This window comes from Lycium ferocissimum, unplaced genomic scaffold, assembly GCF_029784015.1.
Source record: "Lycium ferocissimum isolate CSIRO_LF1 unplaced genomic scaffold, AGI_CSIRO_Lferr_CH_V1 ctg1011, whole genome shotgun sequence".
Classification (NCBI taxonomy): domain Eukaryota; kingdom Viridiplantae; phylum Streptophyta; class Magnoliopsida; order Solanales; family Solanaceae; genus Lycium; species Lycium ferocissimum.
The window spans coordinates 218,221-233,504 of NW_026713156.1; the positions used below are offsets into that span (position 1 = coordinate 218,221).

Below are 15,284 nucleotides of genomic sequence, written 5' to 3' on the forward strand. Positions count from 1 at the left end.
TGGGTTAGCTTTGTCAATGGGGCTGTGATGGAGGAAAATCCCTCTACGAATCTTCTATAATAGCCTGCCAATCCCGTAAAAACTACGCACTTCTGTGGGTGTTATAGGCCTCGGCCAATTCCTTACAGCTTCAATTTTCTGAGTATCAACCCGTATGCCATCATTTGAAATAACATAACCTAAAAATGTCACAGAATTCAGCCAAAACTCACACTTTGAGAACTTTGTAGATAATTCTCGAGCTCAAAGAATTCCAAGGACAATTCACAAATGATCTGCATGTTCTGATTCTGTGCGAGAATACACTAAAATATCATCGATAAATACTATCACGAAAAGATCAAAAAATGGCCTGAATATATTATTCATTAAATTCATGAATACCGCCGGGGCATTAGTCAACCCAAACGACATTACTCGGAATTCATAATGGCCATATCTTGTCCTGAAAGCAGTTTTAGGAATATCCGCTTCTCTAACTCTAACTTGATGATAGCCTGATCGCAAATCTATTTTAGAAAACCATTTATCACCCTGCAGCTGATCAAACAAGTCATCAATTCTGGGGAGAGGATACTTATTCTTTATCGTCACCTTATTCAATTACCTATAATCAATGCACATTCGGAGGGAACTGTCCTTCTTTCTCACGAACAAGACTGGTGCTCCCCATGGCAACGAACTGGGCCTTATAAACCCCTTGTCAAGCAAATCCTTCAATTGTGCCTTTAGCTCTTTTAATTCTGTCGGAGCCATTCGATAAGGGGGAATATAAATAGGCTCGGTGTCCGGCAATACATCAATAGCGAAATCAATTTCCCTTTCTGGAGGAAGACCTGGAAGTTTGTCTGGAAATATATCTGGGAATTCATTCACTACCGGAACAGATTGGAAAGTTGGCGACGTGGCTTTGGTGTTATGAACCCTAACTAGATGATAAATATAGCCTTTAGCTATCATCTTTCTTGCCTTAAGGTGGGAAATAAACCTACCTTTTGGGGATACCGTGTTACCCTTCTATTCAAGTACGGGCTCTCCCAGAAATTGAAATCGAACTACTTTTGCTCGGAAATCAACCTTAGCATAGCACGAGGCCAACCAATCCATGCCCATAATTACCTCAAAATCTATCATTTCTTTTTACCGTATCAATGTCGCTCTTATACTGCCATTACTATCAATTCAATAGTATCTAACTCAGCTCTTATAGTCATTAACGATACTCCTAGCTTAATATCATTCTGCCATTACTCTTTTGCACATCATCTTTTCTTGTTAGGACATATTACAAGCTTATATCTTATCTCCTTTGGATTCTAGGAAAATTTTGGCAGAGTTTCCTCTATATTTCTTACTATCCCAAAACCTGCAAGCAGCAAATACCAACAATGCCACACAGGGCCTATATATATGTGTATGTGTGTGTGTACACGACATACCTCAGCCACACAGGGCTCCTACTTTCATGTAAAAGCACAAAGATGTCGTAACGTACCTCATATATCGCACTTCGAGATGTACCTGATCCAGTAGCGATCTGCCCTGTTACCTCTTCTTATTTACTTTTTTTTGCATTCTTCAGATTTATATTTCAATCATATCTCAATATTCTTAGTTTATTCGACACATACCTTTCGTACCATCGCTTACCTTTATTCTGATTCTTTCAATTTGCTGTTTTCTCAACTTATAACTGAACTTATCATATGAACACTAACTTACTTTCTGACAATCAATTCATCATCATAGTATTACATATTTCGATAACGTAGCCGCAACGAAGGGGCTTACCTTCGTAACCTTCCATGTCATCAATCACTTTCCTCTATTATTACCATTCTTCTGCTGCAATCAGGGGTTAATATAAGGAATCTCATTTCCTACGGCTTAGCTTTATTGCATGATCTTAGAGATGAAAGAAGAGTAACCATCCGAAATGCCTTGTAGCCTCCTGTTTATAAATGTGGCGCGCTACACACCATAAACAAAACTCTACTACACAGCTCGTAGACACTTCCTACGACCGAATCGCTTCCGATAGCCACTTCTGTCACGACCCAGCTAGGGGCCGTGACGGGTATCCGGGGCTAGCCACCGAGCACCACTCGCTCTAATACTCATCTTACTCATTTAATGCTCTTTTACCAATTTTATACACGAATTGTAGGAAAATCATATTTTATATAGAAATATAAATACTTATATACATTTGCCTCTCGGCCATCAAAATAATATATACATAATAATAACATCTTGTGAGACCATCTGACCCGCACTGCGTATCTACGAGCCTCTACTGACATACTAAACATATAGACGGAACAAGACTCCATTGTGCCCAAAATATGCATATATACCAAAAGAAGAATCATAAGCACCTCCAGACAAAGGAGTGCTCTCAATCAGCTGACAACTACTAAGGGTCTGGACCAAGCTCACCTCCCTGTCTACCTGTAGGCATGAACACAGCGTCCAAAGAAAACGGACGTCAGTACGAATATTGTACTGAGTATGAGAGGCATAAACAATGAAGAAAGACAGTGATAATATAATGGGAACATCAATATGAAACATCTAAATCTGAATGACAATCATAAAAGAAGTAATGCAAGCTGTCTTACTCCTACTCATCATAATCTCATATATGCATAATATGCAAGCTGCCCGTCCATATCGAAACAAAAAGGGATAATCGTCAACATTAGCCCGCGTCCAGGCCTCCCGCATCTGGAGTACCATCTCATGCCGCCCACTAGTGGTGTATGCCCATGCCAAAAGGTCATGGTGTATCCGTATAGCTGCCCGCCTTAGCAGTGACTGCCCGGCCAACTAGGCGCGGTGTAATATGCTCATGACATGCTCATCATAAAATACTTGTAATAATATGCTTATCATAATATGCTTATCTTATCATATTATATGCATAAGGCTCAAGATCAACTATACTCTATCGGGGTGACGTAAGGTTGTGATCCCCCGATTCCATTATGGAGCAATTATTGACATTCTGCCTCACCTTGAAGGAATTAGTACATAAGGTGAGTGTAAGCAATAAATAACATCATTATTAATATGGCATCATCATATCATATCTCTTATCTTATATAGACATTTATGGATCTAGGCTTTTAGCTTTCCGGAAAAGAAAAAAAATAGGAACTCATGAAGAGGAAAGAAATTTATGCTATAGGATTTATGCCATTAGAAAGAAAAGACTAGCCTTACATACCTTGAACTCTATCTAATGTCCAACGTCTACTTCTCGAGCTCGCAGGTCTTAAATTAAGATAACATAGGCCACAGTTAGATTATCCACATCACTTACTAACCAATCCAAGTACGAATGAAACTTAACAAAATTCGGGCAGCATTTCCCCTGTAAATTTAACAATCCTCGAAATTCCAACTTAGCCAAACATCAATAAAAATACCAACAATTTCATATCAAACTAAAATTAAATCCATTCTTAAATTGCTCCCAAAACAGCCCAATATACATTCGGATGCCAATGCTTGTATACACTTCTTTATTTCCGTATATCCATAATATAACAGCAACAACTATAGCCAATCCCCGATATTCCAGCCCATAAACAGTCTAATACAACCATAAAACAGTCCCCAAAATATCATTGCAAAACAGCCACAAATATTATACCAAACAGCTCCAAAATATAGTCACAAAATAGCCACGAAAATTACATAAAACAGCCCCAAAATATTGTCACAAAACAGCCACGAAAATTACATAAAACAGCCCCAAAATATTGTCACAAAACAGCCACGAAAATTACATAAAACAGCCCTAAAATATTGTCACAAAACAGCCACGAAAATTACATAAAATAGCCCCAAATATCGGCACAAAACAGCCCGGTATACGCTTTGTATACAATATCTTTATATACTTTATTCTCCCAAATTCAAGAACAATAACTTATCAACAACATCAACAACAATATCAACAATTATTATATATTATAACTCAGCTAATTCCATCCATTTAATCCACTTAAAACAGCCCCTTAATCCATAAATCCCAACAAAACAACAAACGAGTTTATAATGCTATTTTCTCCGTTCTAATCTGTTAAAAATCTAAATAAACTTGTTAACAATGAAAAATGGACCTTAATCTTACCTTAAGTATGCAGCAACCACTTCCACCCTCTCCTTCTTGGCTGATTTTTAGCTCAAATTGAAGGCAACGCGACGTACAACACTTTTCTCTTCATGAGCTTCGCGATTCGGGGCTTAGATTGTGGTAGAAATTTGGTTTCTCTCTCTATCTCTCCTCTCTCTTTCTATCTCTAAAAATTCTGGAAATTTTGGTCTGAAAAATGAAGGAGAAAGCTGAAAATTTTCATTAAATATCATAGGTAATGGGCCTGAGCCCAGTTGGAATTGGGTTGGGCCGAATTCACTGTTCAGCTCGACCTTTCTGCCTTAAAATGTCTATATCTCCTTATCCCGATGTCACATGCATACCCACGACCTATGGTTGAAAAGCTATTTCAATTATCTAAAACTTTCATTCTGGGAGTTTTCCTAAATTCCCAAACGTTGATAGAGTTATGACCTCCCGAAATCAAATCACCCGAAAACGTATCTTAAAAATATTATTTTGGAGGGCTTTCACTTTGATTTGGCTCAAGGGTCCTTCTTGGGTTGTGTTTAACTTTGCATATATTATTCATATAACTTGTCATATGTCCTAAAAAAATCTTGACATGTGGAATCCACCTCAGCTTATGAATAATCCAACGTACGAAAATACGGGATATAACTTCGTGAAAGGCCAAACTTTTATTTTTGCAGTTTGGTCCTTTCACGCACTAAATTAGTGCGTGAAACCTACTTTTTTTTTGTGTTAGTTTGGTTCAACTTTTTTTTTTTTTGGTCCTACAAAAGTCGCGGATTCGTAAATACACATCTACATGCCTGAGCTCCTTTTGTCCATTTTTTTTTGCACAGATTGTTCTTCAAACGCAATGGCCTTTCATTTTTTGACCCTTATATCTATGATCTTGAATTTTTGCCCTTGTTTATTGGTTGAATATATCGAGAGGACCAGACCTACTTCCCAATCCATAATTTCTGTAACATTTTTTATCTTCGAAAACTGAACTTTTGCGTCGCTCGGCATAAATTCTATAAGAATTAAATTATGTGGCATAAGTTTTGCTGTATTTTCCAAATTATGTTGAGTGTTGAAAGTTTTGCCTTGTCTGACACAATATGTGTGGATGTTGTGATATATATACCGAAGTTAAATGTAAACTATGCCTTGCGAAATCTAAAACTATGCCGTTATTTAGATTATGTTGAGCGTTGAAAGTTTTTCCTTGTACAGAATAATTTGTGTGGATATTATGATACAAATACCGAGGTAGAGGTAGGCCGAAGAAGTACTTAGGAGAGGTGATTAGTCTAGATATGACACAGTTCCAGCTTACCGAAGACATGATCCTAGGTAGGAGGTTATGGAGGACTCAAATCAGGAAGGTAGTCCTGCTTATCCTTTCCTACTAGTAGTCGTATCATTTATTGTCCTTTAATTTCTGCTACTATCTGCTGGTTCTTGTACTTTGATTATCTTATTTATATATGGCAGCTACTGCTCATTTCTTTCCAGATTGCTTTATCATGACTTTCTCGCTTTCGTTATTTTTCATTTTTATACTGCTTTGATATGCTTGTCCTTATCTGATCTTTTTTGTCATTCTTTCTCTTAAGCCATGGGTCTTTCAGTAACAGTCTTCCCACCTTCCAAGGTAGGGGTAAGGTCAGCGTACACTTTACCCTCCCGCACCCCACATTGTGGGATTTCACTAGGCATCATGTTGTTGTTGTTGTTGTTTTTATTGTTGTTGTATTTGTATTATGATACATATGCCGAAGCTAAACATGTAAGTACTATTTGATGGAGAAGATATTTTGGAGCCATATCCAAGCTAGAGGATGTTCTTCGACAGTGCTTAAATTTTTAAAGGAGTCAAAATTGAAGTGGTCTTAATCTCTAAGTCTGGGCGGCACTACCTAATAATAGCCAAGATTAGGTTGCCACACACAAGTAACATGGCAGAATACGAGGCTTGTATTCTCAGTCAAAGAATGGATGTTAACATGAAAAATTAGGCCTCAATTGCTCATGCAGTAAAAAATTTAACCATAATTTCACACTACGAAGATGCCTGGCGAACCCGAGGTGGGATAACAATCCAGTTTTACAGGGTCTTGCCTGTTTGACATTCAAATAATCGGTGTCTTAGTATCAATGCGGTCTTTATCATAGACTTCTTCTATCATAGACATGAATAGGTTCTCTATTTCATCAACCAGATCTTCTCGTGTTGTCACAAAAGTCGAATTGGGGTTTTTTTTTTTTGGGGGGGGGGGGGGGGAGCCTCTTGGCACAAAAATCATCTTCTCCTAATGAACTTTAGCGAACTTTTTTGAACGGGTCTTATACGCAAGATCTATTGTTTCTATATCAGTTGAATGATGTTGTTAGATCTTTCCTTAAGCCCAGTCCCAAACTTGAACCCATATTTCACCATTTTTGCATCTACCATTTTGGATGTGGCACTCTTCTCATAAGATTCTTCATTCTGGTTTTCTCTTCTGACTTGCATTATCTAAACAGTGTGGAAGGTTGACCCATCTAGCTCCTCGATGAAAGGAATCACGCGATTTGATTAAATAGGGTTGCTCCATTCCCCGTGAAAAACCTTGTACGTCCAGTACAAGGAATGACCCATTTAAAATGAGTGGTTCAACTCGAATCAAGAGGACCCCATTAACATTCAGGTTCTAACGCTCTAGACTGTTCTTAAATCTGAGTTCTATGCGAGAAGTTATGCATGTTGTACCAAAAAATCAAGCTATTCTAAGTGTTGGACGTAGGGGAATAGTGCGACGCATCGCCCATTACACTGAACTTAAGTGTCGTGGCCGTCGCGATGCACTGCCTATCGCACTGACTTTCAGTGCGATGCGCAGGTGCGGCATATTGTCCATCGCGCTGAAGTTTAGTGGATAGAGGTCAAAGCATCGAATTCTTTTGGGCTTCCTGCCTATAAATATAACCCTTGAATGTTTTTTCCCCAAATTGTTATTCAAGACTTCATTTTTTTAAGCCTTATGCAGTGCTCCTCTCCCCTTCCTCCCACTACAGGGTATGATCCTTCCATGTTTATTTATTGATTCTAACACTAGTACACTAGGTATTAACGCATTTGACCTTCTAAATCATAGGGTTCTAAGGCAAACCCTATTCTATTACCTCAAGCAAGAGTTTTCAGCATTCTCTATGGGGAGTTCTTCAACGGTTAGTGTAACCACCCATTAAGTCATTATGTGTCTTTTGATCATTTTACCCCTGTTGACCAATCCTCTAGATTAATGATGATGAGATATACTGATCCTTGTTAGGATGTATGTGATATGGTTGAGCCACTATGTGGCCGAATACGGAAGATATGTACGTGATGCTATCGAGCCACTACGTGGCCGAATATGGATACTGTCGAGCCATTACGTGGCCGAATACGGAGATTGTCGAGCCCTACGTGGCTGAATACGGATAATGCTTTATATGTATGAGCAGATACAGTACTATAGTGATGAATTATATGACATAATGATGTATACGCTATGATGATTCATGTACGATGATTGTAAATATATATGATGTTTACATGAAATGTATCATCCTTAAAGGTCGTGCAGGTTTTGCCTTCACCTTATGACTTATAGTTATTCTATCATATTTATTTCTTTCACGCCTTACATACTCAGTACAACATTCGTACTGACGTCCGTTTTCTTTGGATGCTGTGTTCATACCCACAGGTAGACAGGAAGACAACGCAGACTTTTAGGAGTTATTAGCAAATTTGCAGGAGCACTCCATTATTCCAGAGGTGCTAATCGGGATTATACTTTTGTGTATATATGTATATGTATTTTGGGCACGATGGGGTCTTGTCCTGTCCTTATGTCTAGCACTCCAGTAGAGGCTCGTAGATGCGCAGTGTGGGTTATATGGTCTCACAAGGTCACTACAGTATATATATGTATATATGTGTATATTGTCATTCTGATAGCTGAGAGGCTTATGTATATAAAAGTAATTTATGTTCTCAACTGAAAAATGATTTTCTTATGATTTGAGTATGAATTTGATAAAAGAACGTTTAATGAGCATGATAAGTAGTAGAACGAGTGGTGCTCGGTGGTTAGCCCCGGGTACCCGTCACAGCCCCTAGTCGGGTCGTGACAACCAGCACTCGATATAAATGCCGTCATAGGCTTTAGCGACCTTGGATCCAATAACATTTAATCAATTGCCCGTAAATATTTTTGCGACAATAAGTAATGCAGCTAAAATAAAAATTTATTCCCACTAAAAGCCTCTTTTTGTGTAGTGTTATATGTATATCCCAAAGCTAGTGTAGGTGGTAGAAGGACGGGGTTAGCTAGCCCACGCTCGTAGGTGTCAATATCTTTTTTTTTTTTTTTTATCTTTGTTAGGGGGTTAGCCAACATCCCCATGTGTGTTACCAGGTCTCCCGTACATAAGGCCATAACCTGAAAATGTTATTCATGAAAATTCATATGCTTTCAGAATTAATTCAACATTCATGTTCATGTCAGCTATTTAGTTTGCAATTCAGCTCATGGTCTAGTTATAGTCGTTAACATGCAGTTTCCATGTTATCAGTTTATAGTTTTATTTATTTGTTTGTGTTAGTTCTGGATCTGTATGATCTTATATGTTTCTCTAATATTTTTGCCTTAACCCTAGAAAGTCTCACTCCCTTCTATCGAGAAGAAGGCCGATGAGACTAACTAGTATCCTATCGATGACACTTAGCCCGTGCGATCTTACTTCCATTTTCTTGGATGCAGATTCTACAGAGTATATGGCAGACAAGACTAGATAGGTACATACTTTAATGCAAATTCCGAACAATTTAAAAGAAAACGAAGCTAATAGCCATTGATTATGCCTTTTGCACTAACAACCTACTTGGTCAAGTTTTCAAAAACTTCTTATACGGAAAGGGCTTTTTGTTAGAAATGTTTTTCAAAAGAATATTTTGGAGAGTAGAAATTTGGGTTTAGCTAATCAATTTGTAAAACACATTTTTCAAGTAACAACCTGCTTGGCTAAGGTTCTAGAAATGCTAATGTGAAATACTACTTACAGATACACAGAACGTGAAATATAACTTAATTAGCTCAGAATTCGTATTTAAATATTGACATAGCTTGGGATTAATTATATTACTAAGATTGGGATTGTAGAGTGAATGCCAATCTAAATAGAGAAGGCCTGACCTCACGTAGAGAGGTATGAACAGAAACATAAAGAGTTGTATTTTTACACTCAATATTGTTCTATAATTTTCTTCGTGGTATCAGAGCTGAACCCATCTCAATTATTGTGTACCAATATTGGGCCCCCTTATTAAATTGGTCGCATTCCAAAAGTCCAGTACTGGACATGTGATGGGTGTTAGGTTGAAGAGTCCCACGCTAGATGAAAAATGGATGGGTGATCTCCTTATATGTACTTGGGCAACCCTCCTCTCATGAGCTAACTTTTATGGTTGAGTTAGACCTAAAATTCATTTCTTTTCAAGGTATCAGAGCTTTCATTCTATCCTATGTTATTTTGTATCCTGAACCTTGTTCCATGTTCTTTATTGGTCAATTCATCTTCCTTCACTCTCTCCCTTTCACATGGATATCCTCATCAGTTCAGAGTTTGACATACCATAAGTTTTAAAACGTTAAGCTATCTTGTTTGAAGAACTCGGATAAGCCAAGTGATGCATGCCCTAAAGATTGGTGACATTATTGTGAAGGAATTATCATCTAAGGTTGTAGTAAATGAAAATGACGGTGAAGAAAAGGCTAGCCTCAAGTTTATAGAATGGAGGAAAAATACATCTTGGTGAGAAGTTGGCTAACTGGAACCATGACTGAAGAGTCAATGTTTCTTATTATTGGCTGCACTTCGGCCAAACAAATTTGGGAGAATCTTGAGGATAATTACCTGCAACTATCAAGGATAATGAATTTCAACTTAAGCAACTAATTCAGAGTATCCAGATGAGATCAAAATATATAGATGAATACATAAAGAGTTGAGAGGAATTTATGATAGTCTCGCCGCTATACACAAACTGTTAGATGAAGATAACAAGGTCATAAATTTTGCTAAGAACCTTGGAAATCAATATAAGGATTATAATACCGGGATAACTTCGTCTGCACACCAAACGACCCCTGAGGACTTTATGCTGAACAAGGCTCCATATCCAACCTTCACTCGCCTTTGTTAATGCATTAAGGTACAATATGAGAGAAGAAGAAAGCGAAAAGGATCATATTGATGATGCCATGACTTTTCAAGCCTAGAAAACACAAGGTTCGTTTACATGGACTCTGGAATAAATTTGGAGTTGTATCATTGCCTACATCCAACTTGAAGGGGGTCGGGGGGTGGGGGTGATAGACAATAATGTGTAATAGAGCCTTATTAGCTTAGGATTAGTATTTAAGTATTGACATAAAAAAAATAAAAAAAATAAAAAGACAACCTGGTGCATAAAGCATTCTCCGTTAGCAAGGTCCGGGAAAGGGCAGCACCCCAAGGATAAATATTAACATAGCTTGGGACTGATTATATCACCAAATTTGGGATTGTAGAGTCCAATCCTAACCTAAATAGAGAGGCGTGGCTATAGAATAAAGCCATTGTCTCACGTAGAAAGGTAAGAAGAGAAACATATATAGTTGTTTTTTTCACTCAATATTATTTTGTAATATTCTTCACTTACTACTCAAAAATATATATTTTTCTAAATGTTTGGCCAAACACCTGAAACTTTATAATATAAGCATTATTTAAAAAAAATACTTTTAACTTCAAAAACATGGCTAAACAGACTAGAACTCGTGTTCCCAATTTGAATCAAAAGTTTTTTTTTTCCTTAAAAAAAAAAAAAGCACAGCTAAATGAATTATTTTTCTTTTATGAATTATCTGGGGACTCCTTCCTTGAAATTAAGTTTTTTGGTTTTTAAATCTCTCTATGTTAATTAATCTCGATTTGATTTGACTAATCTTGTCTTCCCTTCCTACCTAATATCCCCATGACTCCTCGAGGAGGAGGAGGAACTAGGGGTGTAAATGGTATTGTTTGGTCGGTTATTTTATAAAAGTTAGATCATATTAATTTTCGGTTATTTTATTTTGTATAATCAACATTAGATTTTTTGGGACTGTTCCATCATATCAGTTTTTTTTCTGTATCTGTACGATTCGGCTAATTTTTGTTTTTATTTTTATTTTTTATTTTTTATGTAAGAGTCACAAACAGAAATTAGAACACGATAATGCATACTTTCATAGTACTTTGACAAACACTCTCTAGACAGTGTTATTGTTCAAAAGGAGATGAATCAAGGGAACATGAAAGACGACAAAAATAAAGATACATTCTACTATTTTGCAGTAGTGTAAAATAAAGTTAAGCAAAGACAAAAAAATCTAGATTACATGAGTGAAAAGAAATTGATCACGATGGGACTCAAGAACTACTAAGATTAAGTATCCAAAGAGAAATTTAAATTATACGACAGGAAAGAAATCTAATACCTTTTAACTTGCTACTCAAGATCATTGGAATCTCTTGTAGTTTACCACTCAACATGCTAGAACTTATTTAGTTTCAATAGCAGTAGCATAATGATTCAGATTTGGGGCTTTGACAGTTAATTACATGTTGGCTTGTAGTCATTTTTATCACCCCAGGCCCAAAGCATTAATTATTGTTTCATTATTTTAAAACTTAATATATAAAATATATTTCACTTATTCCGTACAGTTTCATATTTTTTCAGTGCATTTTTATACAAATTAGAAACCTACCAATTTATTTGGTACGTTTATAGATTTATATAGAAACGTAGGGTTTTTTTGAAAGAAACATGATATTTGATTTGGTATGTTTCGGCTGGTTAAGACAGTTTTTAGAAAACCATTGACACCCCTAGTCATAACAGGCCAAAGTTTTTAAAACGATAGATGTGTTAAGAAAGTAGAAAATAACTAGACAGAAAAGGTTTTGATTAACCAAAAGTTTCTATCCTATACATTGATGGTGTAAAAATTATTTACATAATTAGGTTATTTATTAAATTATTAAAGATAAATTTCTTCATAAACAAAAAAAGTAGCAATCTATTTAAAATAGTAACTAATTTGCTATATATGACAATTTAAAATTCAATGATTACGTAAAATAACTTTTACGCTGTCAATATATATAATTTAAATCAATCAAAGGAATATATCCGAGGATATAGGATATAGAAAAAAAAAAAAAAAAAGCAATTTCTTTATAAGATGCAAAAGAAAAAAAAGCATAGATATTGGTGATTAGCAGTTTATGAGAGAAGAGTAGTTTATGTACACACACAGGACAGGCTTGATAGTTACTTGGATGATTCAGTCAGAATGTCACTAGCAGCCGAAACCGGCAATCAACATAAACTACTCTTCTCTCATTAGTGTAAAACTAATAATGATTTCTTTCCTGTTCATATCATTTTGTACCTAAACAAAAAACATAGTAGATGCTAATCTCCAAGAAATTAGGCTTTTCTTTTCTTGATTGTGAGAGTGGTAATTATTCTATCATCAGTGTGATTTAACAATGTCCCACCACTAACATTAAATTATGCATGTATGCAAAGGCAAATTTAGAATTTATAGAATATGGTGCACCCCTAAAAAAGATAATAGAGCCCTAGTCCTCTAGTGATAACTCAACATTCAATCAAGTGCACCATTTGGCCTTCTTATAGTATGGGTGCTAGCAGATAATATTATATCAATTTTAGAAACAACAACAACAAGATACCAAGTATAATCCCACCAGGCGGGGCAATTTTAGAAAATGTATATATAAAATACCTAGTTTGACATAGAGATCATGGGTTCACGTGCCCCATTTTAGCTATAAATTCACCCATGCACGTATGTGTTAATTAGCTTAAATTTCGGTTTTCCACAGTCTATAATCATTAACATTTTGTCAATTTATAGGTTGATGTTGACAAAAACAAGTTTAGAAAAGAGGCAACTGCACTTCCTTTGGAACAATATAATGGCTTTTAATCGGTAATCACTCATAAGCAAATCTTGATACAGACAGCAATGTTTAATTAAGATCAGGTCTTTGTACCAAGTTGGGGATCAATACTACTGACTCCAATTCCTTTAACCAAATCCTAATTTGTTTAGAGGGTCTAACAAAACATAATTATTTCGTTACTCAAATAATTAATAATTCCCTCTCCCTCGTGGGTGGATCCTGAATAGCTGTTGTGTTTCAAGAATTGATGGAGTGGATTGAGCTGTCACAAAATCATTTCCTGTTAGGTTGGCATGGATGCTATGCCCACTATCATCTAAGAGCCATGTTGCTCGAATAGTCTTGAAAATGTCGACGTACCCCTATCAAATTCTTCAAATATGGACTATTTTTAAAGGATCAGATTACACATCCAATAACATTTTTGAAAATTCAAGCAGCATAACATAAAAGTAGGTTAAGCAACAACACGTATCCAGTGTAATTCCACAAGGAGGTCTGGGGAAAATAGAATGTACACAGACCTTACATCTTTGCGGGGAAAAGAGGCAACATAAAAGTAGGTTAGGCATTCTCTTTTATTACCTACTAAAACTAGCAAATGGGGTTAATGGTTGAAGAATGAAAAAATAATTGCTAGCAATTACAAACTAAAGTGAGAACATTTGTTACTTGGCTATGGCTAAGTAATAAACAATGTGTATGAAAACAGATGTTACATTTCTTGATTGAGACTTGAGAGTTTACCTCAAGCGTTGTTTACCAAGTTGGAAAGACGACTTAAAGAGGACTAAGCTGTATGTTTCTACAAAAAGAGTATACACCTTCTTTTTAACCCCTCCCGCGTGAGCTCCCCATTTTTGCTCCTTGGTTATTCGAACCCAAGAATACACTTATGGTGAAATAGATTCACCCTCTTTCCTTTATTTCACTTTGTTTCCAACCATATTACTACCAAGAAGTTCTCGAATGTCTCATTTTACCTAATCTTTTTTTTTTTTTGTCTTTTTTTTTTCACTTTTTCAACATGTCATAAAGTGGCAATGGAAATTTGACATGGTTTTACTACTATGCGTAAGATTGAGGTTAATAATACGTCAATGAACAAACTCCTTTAGTAGATTTCGCTGTCCTTTTTGTAAGGCAGATGAGGGTAACACAAACAAGCTCCTCAGTTATCCCTTCAGTTCCCCCATATAGCTTGGTCTATGACCAAAAGCATCAGCAATTGGAACGATATAAACATCTTGACAACTTCCATCATCAGAGCTTTTTTTTGTTTGTTATAAAATTCCAACGGCTATATCAAAACCCTCCAAGCATAGGTATATAAAATAGGAACTTCTACATTAGAAATACAAAGTGAACTACTTCAATTTGGTTAAGATAAAGATTTGGTTTCCAAATGCACAGCCCTGCAATTTCCAAATGACATATGTCACATCCCTACCAGGAGTATGACGGGCTCTGACCCGTAGCCGGAAACCACTTGACTTATTCATTACTTTGAATATTATAAACCATAACTCAAGAACACCTGCACGCAGAAAAGGCCCAAAATAGGAATATCTGCTCATTCAGCACATATGTACATATGCGGACCGACAAGGACGCCACAACATAACGTATATCATAAAGCCGGAAAGGCTAATAGTAAAGTACCAAGAGCTCATAATAAGGCCTACAAGGCCACTAATATATATATATATATATATATATATATATATATATATTATACAACATTATGAACCGGTGGAGCTGTAAAACATCTAACTGTACACACACGTCTACGAGCCTCTACATGGAATACAAATGATCATAAGGACAATACCAAATAGACTGCAGCTCCGAAGAAAGTGGAGTGCTCCTGAGAATCCGCTGATAGAAGACCTACGGGTCTGATCCGTCTCCCTGCCTACCTGTGGGCATGAGCGCAGCGTCCACAAGAAGGGACGTCAGTACGAATAATGTACTGAGTATGTAAGGCATGAATAACAACATAATATAGATATGAAAGGTAACATGGATTAAGAGAGATAATCTGTACATCTGAATGCCTCATAAGGCTGACGTCATGCATGTTTAGCCTTTTAAAAAAAACATTTCTATA

General features: G+C 36.4%; 1 long non-coding RNA gene across 1 annotated transcript; it reads right to left on the reverse strand.

Annotated features, from left to right (window-relative positions):
- Positions 1-2,177: 2,177 nt before the first annotated feature.
- Positions 2,178-4,772, reverse strand: LOC132041400 (uncharacterized). The gene is made up of 2 exons (XR_009411015.1): positions 3,230-4,772; positions 2,178-2,451 (listed from the first exon to the last, which is right to left on the reverse strand). It is a non-coding gene; the product is annotated as an uncharacterized LOC132041400 (long non-coding RNA).
- Positions 4,773-15,284: the final 10,512 nt, after the last annotated feature.